General features: G+C 45.0%; 1 protein-coding gene across 1 annotated transcript in view; it reads right to left on the bottom strand.

The window, feature by feature from the left end:
* CHN1 (chimerin 1) overlaps nt 1–24569 on the bottom strand; it is a 104289-nt gene that overhangs the window by 27389 nt on the left and 52331 nt on the right. The gene's annotated exons all lie outside the window — the stretch shown is intronic.

Here is a 24569-nt window from a genome sequence, read left to right as displayed (position 1 = left end):
TCCGTTCACACTTGGTTTAGTAGTGCATCGGGTTTTGTCCGGCCGAATCACACAGCTGAGTCAGGGCATACCATGCTCTTCTCCAAGGTCTCATGGATTCTCCCTTAAAGTCTATTACACAGAAATACAGTGAAGATCATTTGTCATTTTAAGCATTTATAAAGCGTTCTAGCAAATAATTGGCTTGTGCTGCTAATCAATTAAGTGGGAAAATCAATAATTCAAAGCAATAACTAAACTCCCGTCAATGGCACGGCTTCATTGTCGGGAAATGGCACTGCTCCAAAGACGGCTCTCCCGGCAAGGCGTCCAGACGTTCCCTGTGCAGCCGGCCAGATTAACTGGATGCAGACAAGCAGTGGTTAAAAGGATAAGATCTCTTGGCATGCTCCCTACAGAAACAAGGTCTGCTCCGATTTCGTGGACATGGTTAGTCATACTTCCTAACCCGCCCACTATCCGTGCTAACAATCTTTGGGAAACGGCTGAGCGATTGCAGATCGTACAAAATAAGGACGTTCCTTCTTCCTATCAGAGTTCCTTTAAGATTCCATCGTCTTCATGTCTAGTACAGGTCTTCAAAACATGTTACAAATCATTCTTCTGGCCTGCACACGCACGGAACAATGAGGACCTGAGATGCGAAGCCCCGGGAGAGGAAGTCTGATCTAATACTTTATACACCTGGCCATTGTAGGGTTTCCTAAATGGTATTTTCCACCACAGCATGTTATATTGCCAAGACAACCCCACTCTGGGTAAAGCATAGAGCTTTCTACCTAAATGCTATTTTACAGAAATAAATGGTCTCATGAGTCACAAAAGAGATCACTCCAAAAACAGAATAATTCTAAAGAAGTTCTAAATAATGTCAAAATGGATAATAAAATTACCGTACTTTAAAAGGGGTTGTGTCATGAAACATATTCTACATTTTTCAAACCAGCAACTGGATCCGAATACTTTTATAATAAAAAATGTAGTATAGCCAGTAAGCTATTCAATAAAATGTATTGGTATAGCGCCACATGCTGTTTGTTCTTTTCCCTATTTTTTTTTTTGTCCGTCTCACTGAGCTGATCGAAAATGCTCAGTTTAAAGGTACTTTCACACTTGCGGCAAAGTTTTCCGGTATTGAGTTCCGTCCTAGGGGCCTGATCAGTTTTATCCTAATGCATACTCAATGGAAAGCAATCCGTTCAGGATGCATCAGGATAAATTCAGTTCAGTGCTTTTACGGTATTTGGACGGAGAAAAAAATAAACGCAGCATGCTGCATTTTTCTCTCCGGCCAAAATACCTGAACACTTTTTCGATTGGAATGTATTAGTGCCGGATCCGCCATTAAAATTGGCGCATTGACGGATCCGGTCTACGCATGCGCAGACCTTTAAAAATGTAAAAAAAATTATACCGGATCCGTTTTTTTTTTACGGATGACACCGGAGAGACGGATCCATCTACAAATGGCCCCTTTCAGACGATCGAGTTCCACACTCGGGACTCGCAGCGTGAGTATGTAGCAGCTCCCGTCCTGACCTCCCAGCACTGACAGAGTTGCATAGCTTTATATTGATTTATGATGCTATGTAACCCTTACAGTCCTTACAGCATTATGACACTGTTATCCAATATATTCCAGAACTGTAAGGGTTACATAGCATCATAAATCAATATAATGCTATGTGACCCCATCAGTGCTGGTAGGTCAGGACGGGAGCTGCTGCATACTCACACCGTGAGACCGGAGTGTGGAACTGGCTCGTCTGAAAGGGGCATAAATCTTCAACTGCCACCAGCCATATGTTCTGATCTTACTGGGAGGCACTGCAGCAGAAAGGACATGTCCCCCTGATCTGCCAGGCTGAAGATTGTGTGAGCTTAACGGGGTTGTCCCACGAAAAACATTTAGTATTTGTCAAACCAGCACCTGAATATAAATAGTTTTTTAACTGCATGTAATTAAAAAATGTAGCATAGCCACTGAGTTAGTCAATAAAATCTATCTGTATAGCGCCACCTACTGTTTCTTCTTTTTTCTTATTTCTCTGTCCACCTCAGTAATATCGCTGGGGGAACCCACATGCTCACCAGCCTAATCTTCTGTTAAGCTAGGTTCACACAGCAATAATCCGCCACGGATACCGTCATGGAAAATGGCCATTTTCCGTGGTGTAGTCCGCAATCATAAAACCAACAGCAGCTTCCCATTGACTTCAATGAGAAAAATGCACATGTGCACATGGTGGCGTTATTATCGGCCACCGATTTGCAATCCGTTTCAGAAGTGGCATGTTACATCTTCGAAGCCGATTTTAGCTGCATTACCCATTTAAGGGTCCTTTCACACTAGCGTTAAAGTTTTCCGGTATTGAGTTCTGTCACAGGGGCTAAATACCGGAAAAAAAACGCATCAGTTTTATCCTAATGCATTCTGAATGGAGAGCATTCCGTTCAATATGCATCAGGATGTCTTCAGTTCAGTCACTCTTACGGTATTTGGCCGGAGAACATACCGCAGCATGCTGCAGTATTTTCTCCAGCCAAAATTTCGGAACACTTGCCAGAATGCCGTATCCGGCATTAATTTCCGTTAAAATGTATTAATGCTGGATCTGGTACCAATGCCGAATCTGTTTTTCCGGATGACACTGGAGAGACGGATCCGGTGTTTCAATGCATTTGTCAGCCGGAGCTGGAAACGAATGCTATCCGTTTCCATACGGATTTCCGGATCCGGCAGGCAGTTCCGTCGCCGGAACTGCCTGCCAGAATCAAACAGCTCAAGTGTAAATAGTTAGCATTTTTGTGCATGCTGGCAGCGGTTCTGACGGCAAAAATGCGCTGCTCACAGATGAAAATCAGCCTACTGACCTGCCACTGTTTTATTTATTTTTACACAGCAGATTTTTGCCACATTAATATAGGAGGGGAACTGCAGCAGAGAGGGCATGCCCCCTGAGAAAGGACATGCCCCCAAAGCTGGCGGCTTGAAATATATATAGTAGGGCTATTGGAGCAATGAATGAGGAGATATCGCCATGTCAGGTACAGGGCTGGTTCACGGTTTGTTAGAAAGAGACTGTCATGCACTATATGATGACTGGTATTTTTCACATTAATCATAGGATAACCCCTTTAAATGTCAGGCTATTGAAATACCCTGCCATCAGGTGTATCTGCTGCACAGGAACAATGACTTTTGGTGCCGGTATAATGACGAGATCACCCGATGAAAAAGTCAGCCATAAGGCCTCATGCACACGACCGTATTTTTTTGCGGTCCGCAAAACGGGGTTCCGTTTTACCGTGATCCGTGACCGTTTTTTCGTCCGTGGGTCTTCCTTGATTTTTGGAGGATCCACGGACATGAAAAAAAAAGTCGTTTTGGTGTCCGCCTGGCCGTGCGGAGCCAAACGGATCCGTCCTGAATTACAATGCAAGTCAATGGGGACGGATCCGTTTGACGTTGACACAATATGGTGCCATTTCAAACGGATCCGTCCCCATTGACTTTCAATGTAAAGTCTGGAGTCCCTTTTATACCATCGGATCGGAGTTTTCTCCAATCCGATGGTATATTTTAACTTGAAGCGTCCCCATCACCATGGGAACGCCTCTGTGTTAGAATATACTGTCGGAAATGAGGTTTCACGATCTAACTCATATCCGACAGTATATTCTGTCGGATATGAGTTAGATCGTGAAACCTCATTTCCGACAGTATATTCTAACACAGAGGCGTTCCCATGGTGATGGGGACGCTTCTAGTTAGAATATACTACAAACTGTGTACATGACTGCCCCCTGCTGCCTAGCAGCATCCGATCTCTTACAGGGGGCCGTGATCAGCACAATTAACCCCTCAGGTGCCGCACCTGAAGGGGTTAATTGTACTATCATATCCCCCTGTAAGAGATCAGGGCTGCCAGGCAGCAGGGGGCAGACCCTCCCCCCCCTCCCCAGTTTGAATATCATTGGTGGCCAGTGCGGCCCCCCCCCCCCTTCCTCCCTCTATTGTAATAATTCGTTGGTGGCACAGTGTGCCCCCCCCTTCCTCCCTCTATTGTAATAATTCGTTGGTGGCACAGTGTGCGCCCCCCCCCCCCCTTCCTCCCTCTATTGTAATAATTCGTTGGTGGCACAGTGTGCGCCCCCCCGCCCCCCCCCCCCCTTCCTCCCTCTATTGTAATAAATCGTTGGTGGCACAGTGTGCGCCCCCCATTGGCCCCCCCTCCCTCTATAGCATTAACAACATTGGTGGCCAGTGTGCGGCCTCCCATCTCCGCCCCCCCCCCCTCCTACTAGTAAGTGACAGTTCATTTAGCAATGCGCCGCACAGACCTGTCACTTACCAGTAGGTGGAGCTCCCGGCCGGACACGAACATCGCAGCAGCAGCCAGCAGCAGGTAAGTATGAATCTTCTACTATTGTACTATTGCTAAGTAACCATGGCAACCAGGACTGTAGTAGCGTCCCGGTTGCCATGGTTACCGATCGGAGCCCCAGCGATTAAACTGGGACTCCGATCGGAACTCCGCTGCCACCAATGATGGGGGGGGGGGGGGGGATTTGGGAGGCCGCACACTGGCCACCAATGTTGTTAATGCTATAGAGGGAGGGGGGGCCGATGGGGGGCGCACACTGTGCCACCAACTAATTATTACAATAGAGGGAGGGAGGGAGGGGGGGGGGGGGCGCACACTGTGCCACCAACTAATTATTACAATAGAGGGAGGGAGGGGGGGGGGGCGCACACTGTGCCACCAACGAATTATTACAATAGAGGGAGGGGGGGGGGCCGCACTGGCCACCAATGATATTCAAACTGGGGAGGGGGGGAGGGTCTGCCCTCTGCTGCCTGGCAGTCCTGATCTCTTACAGGGGGCCGTGATCAGCACAATTAACCCCTTCAGGTGCCGCACCTGAAGGGGTTAATTGTGCTGATCACGGCCCCCTGTAAGAGATCGGATGCTGCCAGGCAGCAGGGGGCAGTCTTGTACACAGTTTGTAGTGTATTCTAACTAGAAGCGTCCCCATCACCATGGGAACGCTTCTGTGTTAGAATATACTGTCGGTTCTGAGTTTTCACGAAGTGAAAACTCAGCTTTGAAAAAGCTTTTATGCAGACGGATCTTCGGATCCGTCTGTATAAAAACTAACCTACGGCCACGGATCACGGACACGGATGCCAATCTTGTGTGCATCCGTGTTCTTTCACGGACCCATTGACTTGAATGGGTCCGTGAACTGTTGGCCGTGAAAAAAATAGGACAGGTCCTATTTTTTTCACGGCCAGGAAACACGGCTCACGGATGCGGCTGCCAAACGGTGCATTTTCCGTTTTTTCCACAGACCAATTGAAAGTCAATGGGTCCGCGAAAAAAAACGGAAAACGGCACAACGGCCACGGATGCACACAACGGTCGTGTGCATGAGGCCTAATAAATACATATAATGAACTCAAAACATTACGATGGTTCTTAATCTGTGGCTCAAGGATTAGCACTCTACCCCTGGGCTCAACTCCAACCATGGACAACATCATTGAGTTTGTAGGTCCTCCCCATGTTACGGTGGGTTCTCTCCAGGTACCACCGCATTCTAAAAACATGCTGAAAGAGATTATCCAACCCTTAAAATGCCTCCCCTACTGCCCGGGCCCCTCACACTGATTGTACTTACCTTGCTCCCTGGACCATCGTGCGGATAAAAAAACATCCGGTGACGGGGGGAGGGGCAGCCAATAGCAAGCCGGGCCGCTAGGTAGGCTCGTCCCCATCACTGCCTGCTATTGGCTGCTCCCCCCCTTGAATGGAGCTTAGCCCCGCCCAGGCCAGTTGATACTAGTCGTGACGTCACTGGGCCAGCGGTAAACGGTGAGAAGGCCGCGAGGCTGCTGGAGCGCCACTGCCTTCTCAAACAGCTGATCGGCGGGGGTCCCGGGTGTCAGACCCCCCGCCGATCAGAAGGTGATGATCTATCCAGAGGATAGATCATCAGTTAAAACAAACTGTAGAACCCCTTTAAGGATCGGGACTAAAATGAATAGAATGTGCTAAGGAATAGGTTAATGCTACAAATGCAATAAGTTACCAGTAATAAAAACCTGTGGATTGATATTTCAACCCCCTGCCGTAGTAATCCGCGCTAATATGCAGACATTTTGACATTAAATCATTTGTAAACTAGATCCTTAGTTATTTGATAATATACTAAATTGTGTAAAACATAAAAGAAGGTCAAAAGTGACTAAATTTGGCTAAATCTAAAATTACATAGGAAATTCCAATTTTTGCGCCTACAGTCAATCTTGAAAAAAACTTCAGAATATTGCACAAGAAAAAGAATGTATTATCTTATCAGAAAGGAAGAGAAATGAAATAAGGCTAAGACTTCGGGAAAGGGAGGGAGGTTTTTCCAAGACTCTCAGATTGCGATGCCGTTTTTATCCACGTTTCACAAAAATGACCGATAATGATAAACAATAAATCGACACTATAATAAGAAAAATTCCCTTCTCTGCACTACATGTCCTTACTGAGGCCATCAATCACTCGCTGAATGGCAAGGGATCTAGGGAGTAACCAAGCCAGATCTGGAACACCCCGATTACCATGCAGGGTGTGTGCACTTACATACAGACTTTTCTGGACACTTCCTATGAGATGGATGGCCACAATATGATTCTAGAGCCAGATGCAACTTGTGGGCCTCATATTTCATGGCTTTTATCGCCATAACACCATGACCAGTACATTTCCTGTGGATGGCTGTATTCTAATGCTTAATAGATTCTGTATATTATCAGACAGTAGACCAGATTTACTAAAAATCTGTAGAATCGGTCTACAAAGTGGCACAGTTTTGGTGCAATCAGAGTTTCTACACTTCCAAGAAAGAGAACAATCTCTCAAGTGCCACCTATTGGAAGCGACTTCCTATGAGTCAAGAGCCGACTTTCCAACAAGCCTTGGGAAATAACAAGGGAATATACCCATCTGTAGACAGATGTTTCGGGGTGCTTGCCCCTCATCAGTACGGGGTAAGATTCTAGCTGGCCGGGTGCTGAATCTTCTTAAAGAGACCAGGTCATCAGTCCTGTATGCAGAGTTACTGGCAATGCTCCATGGGAAACAACTTGCTAGACCAGGCATGCTTAACCTGCGGCCCTCCAGCTGTTGCAAAACTACAACTCCCAGCATGCCTGAACAGCCTACAGGTATCAGCCTACAGCATGGCATTGTGGGAGTTGTAGTTTTACAACAGCTGGAGGGCCGCAGGTTGAGCATGCCTGTGCTAGACAAAGGGTGGGGTTTAGTGGGAAGAGGTGGAGCTTCACAAGAAAGGGGTGCGGCCTAAGATGCAATGTTTTGTGCTACAATTCTGCAGTACAATTCTGTTTCAAAGTAAGGGCTCTTTCACACTTGCGTTCTTGTCTTCCGGCATAGAGTTCCGTCGTCGGGGCTCTATGCCGGAAGAATCCTGATCAGGATTATCCTAATGCATTCTGAATGGAGAGAAATCCGTTCAGGATGCATCAGGATGTCTTCAGTTCCGGAACGGAATGTTTTTTAACCGGAGAAAATACCGCAGCATGCTGCGCTTTTCGCTCCGGCCAAAAATCCTGAAGACTTGCCGCAAGGCCGGATCCGGAATTAATGCCTATTGAAAGGCATTGATCCGGATACGGCCTTAAGCTAAACGTCGTTTCGGCGCATTGCCGGACCCGACATTTAGTTTTTTCTGAATGGTTACCATGGCTGCCGGGATGCTAAAGTCCTGGGAGCCATGGTAAAGTGTAGTGGGGAGCGGGGAGCAGTATAATTACCGTCCGTGCGGCTCCCCGAGCGCTCCAGAGTGACGTCAGGGCGCCCCAAGCGCATGGATCATGTGATCGCATGGATCACGTCATCCATGCGCATGGAGCGCTCTGACGTCATTCTGGAGCGCCCCGGGAGCCGCACGGACTGTAAGTATACCGCTCCCCCGCTCCCCGCTCCTACAATGGCAACCAGGACTTTAATAGCGTCCTGGGTGCCATAGTAACACTGAACGCATTTGGAAGACGGTTCCGTTTTCAAATGCTTTAAGTACACTTGCGTTTTTCCGGATCCGGAGTGTAATTGGAGTACACGCCGGATCCGGACAACGCAAGTGTGAAAGAGGCCTAAGCCATCCAATAGTCTGTATAGAGCTAGTGCTTAGTCACACGACCGTATGAATGGGTCTGCATCTGTTCCAGAGTTATGCGAAACCATTCATTTTAATGGCCGATCCGCAGCCCCGCAAAAAAGAAAGAAAGATAGAGCATGTCTTATTCTTGTGGACAATTGCGGACAAGAATAGGCATTTTTTATTTTTTTTATCAACAGGCCATGTGCGGTCTGCAAAACACTACGGCCGTCTGAATGAGCCCTCACAGTACTTTCACACTAGCGTTTTTCTTTTCCGGCACTGAGTTTCGTCCTAGGGGCTCTATACGGGAAAAGATCAGTTTTATCCCCATGCATTCTGAATGGAGAGTAATCCGTTCAGGATGCATCAAGATGTCTTCAGTTCTTCTTGACTTGCATGCTGCGGTTTTTCTCCGGCCAAAAGAAACGGAACACTTGCCTGAATGCCGTCTCCGGCACTAATACATTCCTATGGGGAAAAAAATGCCGGATCCAGCAATCAGGGAAGTCTTCCGTTTGTCTGACTGGAGATAAAACCGTAGCATGCTGCGGTATTATCTCCATCCTGATCAGTCAAAAAGACATCCTGATGCATCTTGAACGGATTGCTCTCCATTCAGAATGCATGGGGATATGCCTGATCAGTTTTTTTCCGGTATAGAGCCCCTAGGACAGAACTCTATGCCGGAAAAGAAAAACACAAACTTTCACACTAGCGTTTTTCTTTTCCGGCGCTGAGTTCTGTCCTAGGGGCTCAAATCCGGAAAAGAACTGATCAGTTTTATCCCCATGCATTCTGAATGGAGAGTTAGGCTACTTTCACACTTGCGTTGTTCTTTTCCGGCATAGAGTTCCGTCACAGGGGCTCTATACCGGAAAAGAACTGATCAGGTATGTCCCCATGCATTCTGAATGGAGAGTAATCCGTTCAGGATGCATCAGTATGTCTTCAGTTCAGTCGTTTTGACTGATCAGGCAAAAGAGAAAACCGTAGCATGCTACGGTTTTATCTCCGGCTAAAAAAACTGAAGACTTGCCTGAATGCCGGATCAGGCATTTTTTCCCATAGGAATGTATTAGTGCCGGATCCGGCATTCAGAATACCGGAATGCCGGATCCGTCCTTCCGGTATGCGCATGCGCAGACTGAAAAAAAGGTGAAAAAATAAATGCCGGATCCGTTTTTGCCGGATGACACCGGAAAGACGGATCCGGCATTTCAATGCATTTTTTCGACTGATCAGGCATTTTTAAGACTGATCAGGATCCTGATCAGTCTTACTAATGCCATCAGTTAGCATACATTTTGCCTGATCCGGCAGGCAGTTCCGGCGACGGAACTGCTTGCCGGATCTCTCTGCCGCAAGTGTGAAAGTAGCCTAATCCGTTCAGGATGCATCCAGTTCAGTCTTTTTTACTGATGAGGCTTTTCAGAAAACCGTAGCATGTTGTATTTTTACCTCCGGCCAAAAATCCGGAACACTTTGACCGAACCCCGGATCCGGCATTTTTCCCATCGACTTGCATTAATGCCGGATCCGGCGCCGTGTGTTCCGTCAAACCGGATCCGGCTTTTGCATGTTTAACTTTTTTTTTTTTTAATTGGGTTTAAGTCCATAAATGGTGGATCCGTTTTTTCCAATGCATTTTTTCATTGTGATCAGAATCCTGATCAGGATTCAAATGTATTCAATGTAATCCGTTTTCACACGTTTTTCTGGATCCGGCAGATTCAAACAACGCTAGTGTGAAAGCACCCTTAACAGGCCAAGATGTTGCTTGAAAACAACTCTCCTCACACTTCAGTTCTCTAGCTTACCTAGGTACAAGCATCCAGAAATAGGGGTGTGCAATACTCTTTCCATTATTCAACCATTGGGCGCGCCCAAACCCCCCCCCCCCCCCCCCCCCCCCACATCAGAGTTCTGCACCGTCTATAGGTTACTTTACTCATGGCTGAATCCTCACTTTCTTTTCAGGATCCAGGTTCTCCGTAGACACCCTCGGTCTGCCATTAATACATGTCCAGGCTCCTGAAGTTTCTATTCTCCTAGACAACATGTCTGTGAAGCCCCTAAAGTCTTTTTGACAGCTTCTCTTCACACCTTCACTCAATACTGGAATGCCTTCCTCTACATGTTAGCATTTCTTTGACAGATTTTTATCCAGGGCTGTGTCTTTCTGCATCTGCTCCCTGCACTGTCTAGACATCCACTGTCTCACACTACTCTCTCACTCTCTGTCTCACACTACTCTCTCACTCTCTGTCTCACACTACTCTCTCACTCTCTGTCTCACACTACTCTCTCACTCTCTGTCTCACACTACTCTCTCACTCTCTGTCTCACACTACTCTCTCACTCTCTGTCTCACACTACTCTCTCACTCTCTGTCTCACACTACTCTCTCACTCTCTGTCTCACACTACTCTCTTACTCTCTGATCTAGCTCCTCCCTATGGGGAGGATGGCACAGCCGCACCTAGCAACTGGTTGCTACGGCCTAACTCTAACTGTCTCTTACACAGGAAAATGCATAAACACAATAAAGCACAATTGGAACGCCTTTAGCAGTAGATCGCATGCTGTTATCCTAATTCTACACCCACTATTATACTAGCAGATAACATCTTCCCCTCAAAGCAGCAATAAATTGACAGTGGGTTCCCCATCTATACAGGAGTCTTATCTGTCAGTGCTGACCGCTACAGAAGGACAGTATTTTTTGTATTTCATCTTCAATTGCACAGTACTGCCGAAATGAAATAAGAAAAACAGACAAAAATTGTTTTCTATGAACATAGAGTTTAAAAAACACCCTTTTCTAACAGGAGTGTTACCTTAAGAATAAAATAACATTGCATCTGGAATTCATCATTCCTTGAGGTTCCTGGATGTACTGCACAAGGCCGTAATTGACTTCAATTACCAGACCAGTAAAGAACAAAAGGATTTTCCCTTGAAGAAACACAGGCACAGTATTTATTGCTGCTAGTCAACTGGGTTTAACAACATTTCCCAATAGGTTTTCACATGACTGGTTACGTTACTGCTGACATCTATAAATTCGGAAACCGCTTAAGATACAGTAAATGATAATGCTTGTATTATATTTACCACAATTAAATTAATCATAACGCAGCAAGTCTATTGCAAACCATAGAAATCACATTGATATCATGAACTGCAATGATAAGTCGAGCTCTCCTACCCCCAGCTGATGAGGACAATGTCCCAACAGGACGTCCATGGCCATATAGGATGATCTCAGATGTTCTTGTGAGAAAATGAAGGGATTTACTCGCTGCTTATATGGCTCTTGACCTCTTATCCATCAATCTGGAATTTTCATCATTCGAGCCGTAACAGATCCTCTGTTGATGTGGACTCCACTTATCAAGGAGGGCAAATTTTCATAAGCAAAGGCGGGTTTACACAGTCCGAGAAGCAGCCGATTAAGGCTACATGCACACGACCGTATGCGTTTTGTGATCCGCAAATTGCAGATACGCAAAAAAAAAAACGGATGACATCCGTATGCCATTAGTTTTTTTTTGCGGATCCATTGCAACCGAGTCTAAAATGGACAAGAATAGAACATGTTATATTTTTTTTTGCGGGGCTATGGAGCGGATATACGGATGCGGATAGCACACAGTGTGCTGTCCGCATTTTTGCATTTTCTGCGGACGCAATGAAATGAATGGGTCTGCATCCTATCCGCAAAATAAAACGGAACGGACAAGGAAACAAACAACGTTCGTGTGCATGAGGCCTAACAAGAAGGAAGCGTTCCTTTCTGAGAACAGGCTGCTCGTTCAGTGGGGGTGAAGCACTGCCTTTACACGCAGCAATCCCCTCCACAGTGCGAGAACGAGCGATCACTACTGCAGTCATTCATCCCCATACAGCTGCATTGTTTCTGAGCAGCAGAGTACAGCTTAGATAGCACGATCTAATGGCCAGAAACCATACTTTAGTTGCCTGCATTTTTAGATGGGCAGATTATTAGGAACGTTCGTCCCCGATAATCTGCCCGACAATTGGGCCATGTAATCTTACCATAAATACACAAGGTAATGATTGGGAAATAACGGTTTCCAATTGCTGCCTGCTTGTGTTGGTTGCTTTTACATGCGGCAAGCATCCCCTCTGTATAGGGATGAATGATCGCTACTGTGATCGTTCATCCCCATTCAGTTTCATTGTCTGTTGGCAGCACATTGCCCTGACAAAGGAGTGTTTTGCTTGTCTGTCAAGTGATCGGCAGCACATCTACACGGGCCAATTATGGGGAACGAGTACTCGTGGTAACATTTATAGTTGGCCAGTTTCTTAGCCCATGTAAATGTGCCTTAAAGTTATATTTGTCTGCTTGTAAAGCAGATATTCTGTAGGCTGCAATGCACCTAAGACATTCTCAATGTCTGCTATACAGAACTGTGGTCTTGTCCTATACCAGCACCTGTCTATCGAGGAATACAGCACAGCTACTGAACAATACCAGGTCTACGCCTCGTTATTAATATACCTGCCGAAAAGTCCAGGTGTCGGATAAAGTGGCGAAGTTCTATTAGATATGGTGTTTATGTTGGACCTTGTATGCAGAACAATTAGGAAAAAGGTATGACCCGACATCATCTGCAGCCTTCCTCTTATACCTTCTCCCTGAGAGCCAGGTGAACATATGAAGGTTTTTGGTGGTGCTGTATGCCAGTCTCTATTGCTGTGCCTTCGCGGCACAGCCTTGCAGCAGGCTGTTATTGGGCTGCGGGTCGCTCCCCCCGCAGGCAGTGTGTTGCAGCGACACTGGGCACTGTGCAGTGCTATACTTTATGGTAGGGACCCACTTAAAAGGGGTTGGAGTACAGTGGCAGGTAGGCTTATACAATCTGTTCAAGTGGACGAAGTGAATCAGCATTTACTTTTTGATGCTAATAAACCTTCACTTTATTGCCATAAACAAAATACAGGCAGAGGTGACGCGCTTTTCGGCTAAACAGTTTTTTTTTTTTCAAACAAGATGCTTGTTTGAAAAAAGCCGTTAAGCTGAAACGCGTCACATCTGTCTGTATTTTGTTTATGGCAATAAAGTTATTACGATCAAAAAAATGAGCGCTGATCCACTTCTTCTACTTGGATGTATGGGCCTGCAACCCAGGATTCGAGCACCACTTTCTTCCAGACCGCCGACTGATTATTTCTACAAACTGTATAAAATCTGTTCAAAATGTGTACTAAGAACATCCAATTAATTCCTTGAAAATGTAAAAAAAAAAAAAGTGTTCAATTTTAGTTGAACATATGAACAGAAGTTTATTATAAATGCACAATGCGTTTTCATCTGTATATTGTCCTTCTTGCAGAGGCCCTTAGTTCAGGGTAAATCCAGCCCTTTACATGGATGTACTCACAGGGTCTAAGGACAGGCACAGGCCTCTACACCCGTCTGCCCATGAATCCGGTTATCATCCCCAGTATAAGCTCAAGACTAGTATATTCAATCTTACATTTCTGCTGCTCTATTACGGCCATTGCCCCGGACAAGACAAACAGTGTCGGACTGGGGTACCTAGGGACCACCAGTAAAATTTATTTTGGGGGCCCACCGTACGGATACATTCAAATATAATAAATAATCTAACAAGTTTTTTATATGAACATAAGCTGGTTGATGTGCTGTAAATTGAATATATGTATGTAGTGTACTAAATCTAATGTGTTATGTGCCACTTGTGCAGGGGGTGGGAGACTAGGGGCCAACCTTGCTCAGGGGCCCACCGGGGGATTCCCCTGCACCCCTGTGGGCCAGTCCGAGCCTGAAGACAAATAACCTGGAACTCAAATAGAAACTAATACAATTTTATGAGCTGTATAAAGCAGAATAAAACTGAGCAATCAAAGGGTTCTAATGAAAAACACAGGCTTTCCCATCGAGGGGTCATTCATCTATCTGATGGAACCCTTCCTGTTCAACAAGGAGTAGCAAGTCATTTCCCAACCGGTTTCCTGCCTTAGAATTGCCGTCATTGAAGGTATGGGTGCTTAGTGTGTAGCGTTTCAAAAGAAATCTTCATGAAACTTTACCATTTCATTTTGAACTAGAAGGCATGAACCTACTTCTCAATACAATGATTTTGATTTTGAATAACACAAATTAAAGGGAATCTGTCAAACATGGTGTCTGAGCTGCAGCCAGCAGGTTATAGAGCAGGAGGAGCTGAGCAGATTGATTTAGTTTTATGGGAAAAGAGTTAATAAAACTTGTAATTTATTCATTTATATTCCTGCTCATACTGGTCTTTGAAGTCCAGAAGGCGGAGCTATCAGTGATTGACAGCTCTCTCTGTATACACAGTCATAGTGGGAAGGCTGTCAATCACTGATAGCTCCGCCTCCTGGACGTCAAAGACCAGTATGAGCAGGAATATAAATGAATAAATTACAAGATTTACTAACTCTTTTCCCATAAAACTAAAATCAATCTGCTCAGCTCCTCCTGCTCTATAACATGCTGCCTGCAGCTCAGACACCATGTTTAATGTGACAGATTCCCTTTAAATTACATAAAAAATCAATGCAATACATGCGGAGACAAAATGCATTTATTGTAGATTTCCGACAGGCCAGGAACCTGCTAAAGGACATGCTAGCAGGGGAAATGCATTATTAAACAGTAAAGTGTATTAGGTTAGGCTACTTTCACACTCGCGTTTTTTGCGGATCCGTCATGGATCTGCAAAAAGGCTTCCATTACAATAATACAACCGCATGCATCCGTCATGAACGGATCCGGTTGTATTATATGTCTTCTATAGTCATGACGGATCCGTCTTGAACTCCATTGAAAGCCAATGGGGGACCGATCCGTTTTCTATTGTGCCAGAGAAAACGGATCCGTCCCCATTGACTTACATTGTGTGCCAGGACGGATCCGTTTGGCTCAGTTTTGTTAGGCGGACAGCAATACGCTGCAAGCAGCGTTTTGGTGTCCGCCTTCAGAGCGGAATGGTGACTGATCGGAGGCAAACTGATGCATTCTGGGCGGATCCTTTTCCATTCAGAATGCATTAGGGCAAAACTGATCCGTTTTGGACCGCTTTTGAGAGCCATGAATGGATCTCACAAACGGAAAGCCAAAACGCGAGTGTGAAAGTAGCCTTACCTGTGTTGGAAATCAAAATAATTCAGAAAATAAAAAAATAAAATTATACTTCTTAGGGCTAATGCACACGACCATATGCCCTCCGAGACATAGGGTCCATGAGCGGGCCCTATGTCCCGGAGCATATGTATGCCGCTCCGGGACATAAGGCCCGCTCACGGACCGTATGTCTTGGAGGGCATATGGTCGTGTGCATGAGCCCTTAATGATTATAGGTCAAAAGAAAAAAAAATGACAACCCCTTTAAGTGAGACTCTCTGCTGTGGTAAAAGTCTAGAAAGTGAGGAAATTAAAAGGAGAGGAACTAGTATGTATGGAGAGACTTCAAAATTTATATCCAGGAAATCATCCACTGATTTTTTTTTACAAAATTTACAAAGAATATTCACATATAGGTTGTTAATATTTGATTTAAGGTTTGTTTGGAGCGATCGGAAAGTTTATGACTCAATATGAGGACATTATCCAATGTGGTCACTTAAAGGAGTTGTCTCATCTAAGACAATGGGGGAATATCGCTAGGTCCACCGCTGGGACCCGCACCTATTTTAAGAAGGGAGCCCCGCAAAGTGGTGGCTGGAGTCCAGTCCGGCCACCAGCAAGCCGGCTCCCCATAGAAGTGAATGGACTCGCACCTCGCATGACCGATCATCGCTCCCATTCACTTCTATAGGCCCAACGGAAATAGCTGCGCCAGTGCTCGGCCATTTTCAGCAGCCCCATAGGAATGAATGGTGGCCAGCTGCGCATGCGCAGTGCGCCCTCCATCACTTTCAGGGCTCTATTCTCGATATATAGGTGCGAGTCCCACAATGAGGGCATATCCTAGTGATATTCCCCCGTTGTCTTAGATGAGACAACCCCTTTAAGCAATGACAAGCATTTTAGGGGAATAAAAGTAGTCACAGACTTTAGAAAGAAGTTATCACCACTGAAGGATCTTTCCATAAACACAATTGCTCAAACTGCCGAAAATGCATGTGTATAAAGGGAACATTTCTGGATATCTCAAGGGCTGGTGGAAGCGATATTCATCACTGATCGCTGGGATCTCTAATGGCAGCAATCAACAGGCAGACTAGGCCAATTCAGGTAACCGCCATTGAATAAGGCCTAGTTCACACAAAAGTTTTTTTTGCGGGTGTACGGGCCGTTTTTTTGTGTTCCGTATACGGAACCATTCATTTCAATGGTTCCGCAAAAAAAACGGAATGTGTTCCGTATGCATTCCGTTTCCGTATTTCCGTTCCGTTGAAAGATAGAACATGTCCTATATTTGGCCGCAAATCACGTTCCGTGGCTCCATTAAAGTCAATGGGTCCGCAAAAAAAAACGGAACACATACGGAAATGCATCCGTAGGTCTTCTGTATCTGTTCCGTTTTTGCTGAACCATCTATTGAAAATGTTATGCCCAGCCCAATTTTTTCTATGTAATTACTGTATACTGTATATGCCAAACGGAAAAACGGAACAACGGATCCGTGAAAAACGGACCGCAAAAAACTATAAAAGCCATATGTTCGTGTGAACTAGGCCTAACTAGGATATTTACCGCCAGTGTCTGCTGCATGGTGGAGAAATCAGCGCGTGCATCCAATATTGTGCTAGAAATTGAACATGTGAATAACCTCATTTGGATCTGGATGAATTATCATAATGTCATTGTTTTTTTTTTTTTTTTTTTATCAATACAGGTCTAACCACAGCAAAAAGCAAAAATTACCCAGTAATGCAATTTCTAATCCATAACATTACTCTAGCTTTAATGGTTTGATTCAGGTATGGCCCGTCAATTAGAAATAATCTGCATGCTCCTTCTTCGGCCGCGGCCTATAGGGTACGTCCACACGTAGAGGATGGGCTGGAGAGTTCACACCGTGGACCGCATGCAGAAAATCCACAGCGCTATTCACCGGCTACGTAAGAAGGCAGCAGTGGAAAAAACGGACCTGTGTTGCTGCGGTTTGCCATGGCGGATTTCACACATTGCAACGCAAATTTTGCAGAAGAAATTCTGCAGCATATGGCCGAAACCATATGCACCCGTAGACTCAAAGTCATGACTTGGGGGTAGGGGGTGGCTTAAGGGAAAGCCTGTGCTATATAGTGTAGATTTTAGTAGCTAATTTTGACAACTGCAGGAGCATTTTTTTTTACTTTTTGTGTTTATTGGCAGTGGGGTCGCAGTATTTTACAGTAAATTTGTAAAGCAGGGATATTATTATTGACAGAGCTTTGTTAGATGTGGATTCTCGTTCGACCCATTTACAATAATTCCACTGCAATCAATGACTCCGCTTCCTGGGGTCAGTCGCCCCAGACTTGTCTTCATGTGCACTTCCACTTGGATCTAGTTTTTCCATAGAAGTCAGAACTTTACTTGCTAACTTCTGATTCAGCGTGCTTGTATCCTGTTTAGACTGCCATGGCCCCAGTTATTTATATTAGCGCAGATACAGTCCAGCGCTTTACAGACATCATTTCCAGTCATTATATATTGAACATGTAGAAAGCACAGGGGAATTTTTTATTTTTTCACACCGATTGCAAGGCGCTGATTCACACCGATTGCAAGGCGCTGAAGGCCGAAACACAACCGCTTCTTCATACGCGTCCAGTGAGGGGTTTCTAAATAATCTTATACTGCCTCCAGATATATCATTACATCATCTGTAGTGATGAGCAAAGGATTCAAAAATTTGATTTACGGTAGCTGCTTCGCCAAATTTTACAAAAACAATTCACTTTGTCACGAAAAGCGCATTTCTTTGTAAGCAGTGGTTGCAATTGTGTCGCTCCCCGTCACTGTACCCTTCAGATGCCACGTTCATACTTTCCTTCCTCCATTTGATCGCAAAGAGCTAGGACAAAATCTTGCGCAGGGCGTGGTGACATCATACGTGATTTTGTGCAAGATCTTCAATTAAGATGGTGACGGCCGGCTCTTCCTGCTCAAACGGATGAGGGCAAGGGTCCATTCACACGTCCTCAAAATGGGTCCGCATCCGTTCCGCAATTTTGTGGAACAGGTGCGGACCCATTCATTTTGATTGGGGCCGGAAAGTGCTGTCTGCATCTGCATTTGCGAATCCCCACTTCCGGATCAGCAAAAAAATAGAACATGTCCTATTCTTGGCCGCAATTGCGGATAAGAAAAGGCATTTTCTATGAGAGTGCCGGCGATGTGCGGTCTGCAAAATGCGGAACGCACATTGCCGGTGTCCGTGTTTAGCGGATTCGCAAAACACATACGGACGTGTGAATGGACCCTTAAGTATGATTTTTTTTTTTTACTGACATTCAGGGAATATCGATTCGCTACCACAAAGCACGAGGAAATTCTGCTTTGCGGCGAATCTAATTTTCCCTGAAATTCGGATCAAATTCCAGTTAGTGGAGTTTGATTCGCTCAACACTACTTATCTGTATATAGTCTATAGCAGGGGTGGGCAACCTCCGGCATTCCAGCTGTTGAGAAACTACAACTCTCAGCATGCATACTTGCTCTGCTCTACTAAGAACTCACATAGAAATGAATGGCGCATGCTGGGAATTGTAGTTTCACAACAGCTGGAGTGCCGAAGATTGCTGATCCCTGGTCTATAGTAATGAACCAGAAGGTAGAGCCACTGGGTCATTACTGGATTTGACTTTGACAAGGGCCTAAAGGACTACCAACTGTTCACCTTTAACCCCACACAGAAATATGGCGTTACCCATAGGGAACACCCAGTCCTTGAATAGTTTCCAATAGCAACACCTGAACGGACACCACTGTTGTCTGTTTCCATCATGTATGCAGCACTCCCTTACTGTATCTAGCCAAACCCTTGATGCACTTCTCCTTTCTCTGCCACATCTCCAGTACTGCCCTGACCACGCCCACCTAGGTGATAGCTCCTCCCACCCAGCTGGTTACAAAGACACTCCCCCATCAGTGCCCCTGTTGCTGTTCTGACACACCTAGGCAAAAAGATCGATCTGTACGGACATGGTCATGTGACCACAGCTCAGAACTGGAGATAGGAGTAATTAAGCTAACTTTATAAATGATTATTTTAAAGTATGCTGATGCAAAATGGAAATCCCCTTTAAACCACTACTCAGTCTTCTAAAAAGCAACAAACACATAAAAAAAAGACAAAAAACACTAGAGCGCCTCAAAGAAAGACCATCACAATCATTTTTATGACGTCTAGTGCTGATGCACTCACCTTATTATGTTGTGTACACACAAATAGTAGCATTTTAGAAGGTGATGTTGCCAGATACAGATCCTTTGTCAGGTAAGTACTTACAGGCGGCCATATAAATTCAATAGCTCTCGGGTGATCTCCTGACTCCCTCTGATCTCCTTCATGTACATGGTGGTGGCTTATCTCCCGGGAGAACAAAAGGATCAGGAAAAATATCCATTCCACCCGATCCTTCTCTTCCCCAACATCATCTGTCTGGTAAAAATCAGGAGCCCCCCATACATATTAAACTGTCGGCCAAACCCGCCGACAACAATACACTAATGTGTATGGGGGCCTTAACTGATGAAGGCTCCAGACCGGAAACGCAATGTCATCTTCTATGCAACAAGTAGAGAATAAATAAAGAATATTGACCTGAAAATTGAGTGATATGGCTCATTAACCTGGCAGCTGCACCAAAAGGTATCCAATCGAGATTACTCCAACACACCTACAAGTGCATCTGTCAGCAGTTTTGTACCTATGACACTGGCTGATCTGTTACATGTGCTCTTGGCCGCTGAAGGCATCTGTGTTGGTCCCAAGTTCCAATGTGCCCACATTGCTGAGAAAAATATATGCAAATGAGCCTCTAGGTGCAACAGGGGCGTCACCGTTACACCTAGAGGCTCTGAAACTGCCACATCCTCTCCACTTTGATTGACAGTGCAAGGCAGTGTAATCATCATCACACCTGGACCTGTCAATCACAGCGGAGAGGGAGTGGCAGTTGCAGAAAGAGCAGAGCCTCTAGGTGTAATGGTAACGCCCCCGTTGCTCCTAGAGGATAATTTGCATATAATAAAACATCATTTTTCTCAGCAATGCGGGCACATATGAACATGGGACCAACTCAGATGTCTTCAGCTGCCAAGCGCACATGCAACAAACCAGCCAGCTGTCACGCAGGTGACACTTCTGGAAGAAAGCCGCTGACACTCTAGAGTTGTGCGCTTGCTATTCTGGCTACCCATAGGCATCTAGTAGATACATGTACCTACCTGACAGTTAAATGTCTCATGACAGTGGTACTTAGAAGTGAATGCTGTCTGTATTATGAACTGTATTTTCTGTTCATGGAATTTCCATACTACAAATAATAAAATGTGAAAAGTCATAGAGAATGAGGTCTACTTCAAGAGGGTCTCAGCTGATACCGTTCCCTAATTCTTCTCCCATGGTTACAGAGTCTTGCATAAGGGGTGTCTGGACAGGAAAAAGTCTGAAGTGTACGGACTGCCATGCGTTATCACTTTCTTATAAACAAAGAGCCAATTTAAGGCTTCTGCCCTTAATACATTCAGGCATAAAAGCAGAAATGTACTTTAGCAGACACAGAAGACAAGGGAGAGCTTTTCATCTGGCTTACATAACCAGTTCTTGGAATGTCTTAATGGGATAATGTTAGTAAATAGGGCTTGGAATGCTATATACAATATGTGACTGCAAGCGAGCGGTCCCTGCGTTATCTGCTGAAGATACAGTAACGTAACCGAAGATCGAGACCTTGTTTATATTTCATCAGTCTTTCAAAAGATGGGGCTACTCAAGAGTATTTTATTTTTACAAACTCCTGGTTCACAAAAACTGCAATAACTTAATTAGTGGCCCATTCGTTCCAACCACCAGTAGGTGGTGTGGTCGTCTAGCTTCCCAGTTGGTTAACCATCATCTACGGGGTCTTCGGGTACTCAGAAAATGATGACATATCCTCTCGATAGGTGTTCAATATCAGATCAGTGGGGGCCCGACATCCCGCATCACCACCAATCAGCTGTTTTCGGGACCCGCTGGCGGCAGAAGGTCGAGGCCATATTGGGGTACTGCCGCTCAACTCCCATTCAAGTGAACAGGAGATGAGTTGCACTACACTGGCGCCAGAAAATATAAGGTATAGGTTCTAGCGCGGGTGTCTGCCCACAACAGCTAACTGGTTGGGGGTACTGGTTAGGTTATCAATAACAGATTGGCGGGGATCCAGTTCCTTTTGTTCAACTCCTTAAATACTGAGGTCACTATTAACCATGGTTGCTAAGCGGTTAAACAGGCAGCCTCTCGTGGCGTAAAAGCATGCCATGGGGCAGAAGAAGTTAAAATGGTTGTTTTAAGACAGTCTCTGCCTATTTGACCTAGTTCTAGTAGAACATAAGGACAAGTTGCACTGCCCCAATAACTGGTCCATGTGAATGGACTGTGGATATACAATTCGACATTTCATTTAAGATACAGAACACGTACCTCCGAAGCCTAACAACCCAATTACGTCATAAGTTGTTTTGATCAATATCAAAAATTAAAAGTTTACAATTTTACATTTTCTAAGCTGCCAGGTTCTGACAGTCGAGAACTAGTCATGTGAAAAGATTTCTCGTTTTATATCCTTAATGAACAGAATAATTTATAGACTGGTAAACTTTTCACTAAGCTGCTAAAAATATCCAGACAGTAGATGCTGCAAAATCCAGAGATGTCAACTTTTCCCCAAAATGTTTGGCGAATCTTCCGTACCTTTCATGTGCTACGTGACTGGAGCTAAGCAGAATATAGATGGGTTGAACTCCGGAATCCGACTTCAAACGCAAAAATGGACATTTGTCTGTATTTAAAGGGGTTGAGGCTCAACATTAAAGGAGTTGTCCTGTCTCACGATACTGATGACCTATCCTCTGGATAGGCCATCAATATTAGATCAGTGGGGGTTGTAATTACACTGCACTACCACTAGGAGGATGCAGTGAGCCATGGCCTCTTCAAACAGATGATCAGTAGGATTGCCGGGAGCTGGACCTCCACTGATCTGATATTGATGAGCTATCCTGAGCATAGGTCATCAGTATCATGAGACTGGACCACCCCTTTAAGGTATCACTTAGCCACAGGCTGGGGGATAAGCATATGATCGGTGGTGGTCCAGTCGGCCCTTCTGAATGGAGCTGCATATCAAGCATCTGTTCCATTCATTCTCTACGGAGCTGCCAAACACAACACTAGGAAATCTCTGTCAGCGGCAAAATCCGCACCAAAAGCTAATTTTGTTGCAGATTTCGGTGAGAAAATACTGCAGATTTGCTCAACCTTTGAACTGCACTTGGAATGTCAATTTATATGGTGGGTTTCTAGTGCAGATTTGCAGACAGTCTCCACAGTGGATGAAACCTGTGTAAATCTCCTCCGTCTCGCTACTACCGTATATGTTATAAGCGTTGCACGGCACATCAGGAATTGAAAATGAAACCTCTACAGCAGGCGCTCATAACTGGCACAGTAGGCAAGGATAAAACATACACCTCAATATTGGAGGTACTTCCTATGAGCCACGATCCCAACTAGAATTCAGAGGGTCGGTCTATCACAAGCTATAGGTGTTACCATTCCAATTAAAACACAGATATTTTAACAAATATGGGGCATAAGTAGAAAAGTAACAATACCATACATATAAGGTTATTTTTTTTTACTCTGGTATTAATGGGACCTGATTGATGCAGAATTATCATATACCATGGTTTATGGGACACCTACATAAAAGTATACTGCTTGTGAGGTACGACCACATGGCAATACGGCACAGTCCTAATCAGGTAATTGGAGCCCGCTGCGGGGTCATATGACTGCACGGCCGCATCACAACTGCGTCATTTTGGCACTGTGGGGGTCATACCTTTAGAGCAGTGATGGCTAACCTCCGCCACTCCTGCTGTGGTGAAACTACGACTCCCAGCATGCTCCAATGATTTCTATGGCGTTCTGAGAACAGCCAAGCAAGTGTACATCTTGGGAGTTGTAGTTGTATGACAGCTGGAGTGCCGGAGGTTAGCCTTCACAGCCTTAGGGCGCATTCACACGAACATGGTTTGGTTCCGCATCTGAGCTGCCTTTTTTGCAGCTCGGATGCGGACCCATTCACGTCAATGGGGCCGCAAAAGATGCGGACATCACTCCGTGTGCTGTCCGCATTTATTGCCCCACAAAAATTATAGATCATGCCCTATTCTTGTCTGTTTTGCGGACAATAATAGGCATTTATATAATGGGCCGCCCTTTCCGCAAATTGCGGAACACACGTGGCCGGCATCTGTGTTTTCCGGATACGCAATTTGTGGACCGGCAAAACACGACACATTCGTGTGCATGAGCCTTAGGCCTAGTTCACACGAACGTTTTTTTTGCGAGTGTACGGGCCGTTTTTTTGTGTTCCGTATACGGAACTATTCATTTCAATGGTTCCGCAAAAAAACTGGAATGTGTTCCGTATGCATCCCGTTTCCGTATTTCCGTTCCGTTGAAAGATAGAACATGTCCTATATTTGGCCTCAAATCACGTTCCGTGGCGCCATTAAAGTCAATAGGTCCGCAAAAAAACGGAACACATCTATTGAAAATGTTATGCCCAGACCAATTTTTTCTATGTAATTACTGTATACGCCATACGGAAAAACGGAACAAAAACGGAAACACAACGGAAACAAAAAATGGAACAACGGATCCGTGAAAAACGGACCGCAAAACACTGAAAAAGCCATACGTTCATGTGAACTAGGCCTTAGGGTGAAGAAACTTCAGGAAGAAATCCCAACAACAAATATGCAACCATAACTTTTTTAATCTTCCTAAGTGGTTGGCTCGATCTGTGTGCCATGTGTTCCATTCCTCATTATACTGCAATTCTATTCTACAAGCAAGTGCTGGATTATTAGATTTTTTAGATTATGAGATTACATGGGGTTTCCTGGCTTTATTTTTCAGCACCCTTATTCACGAGAAGCATGAAGCCTTTTCAAAAATGCGTTTTAAAAAATACTAATACAGTATAAATACTGTAAGTGGTGCCCGAGCCCTTACATAATATACCACCGGTCTTGTGTAATATATGGTGTCCAGTACATAGCACAGACAGGGAAGAAGGGGGAAGCCATGTCTAGACATGAGCCTTGCTTACAAGAACCTTCTCAGTTGTTTTTTTTTCAACCTTGGACATGATGAGATGAT

The sequence above is a fragment of the Bufo bufo genome, chromosome 7 (genome assembly GCF_905171765.1).
Source record: "Bufo bufo chromosome 7, aBufBuf1.1, whole genome shotgun sequence".
Lineage (NCBI taxonomy): Eukaryota > Metazoa > Chordata > Amphibia > Anura > Bufonidae > Bufo > Bufo bufo.
This window is presented reverse-complemented; position numbering and strand designations above follow the sequence as displayed.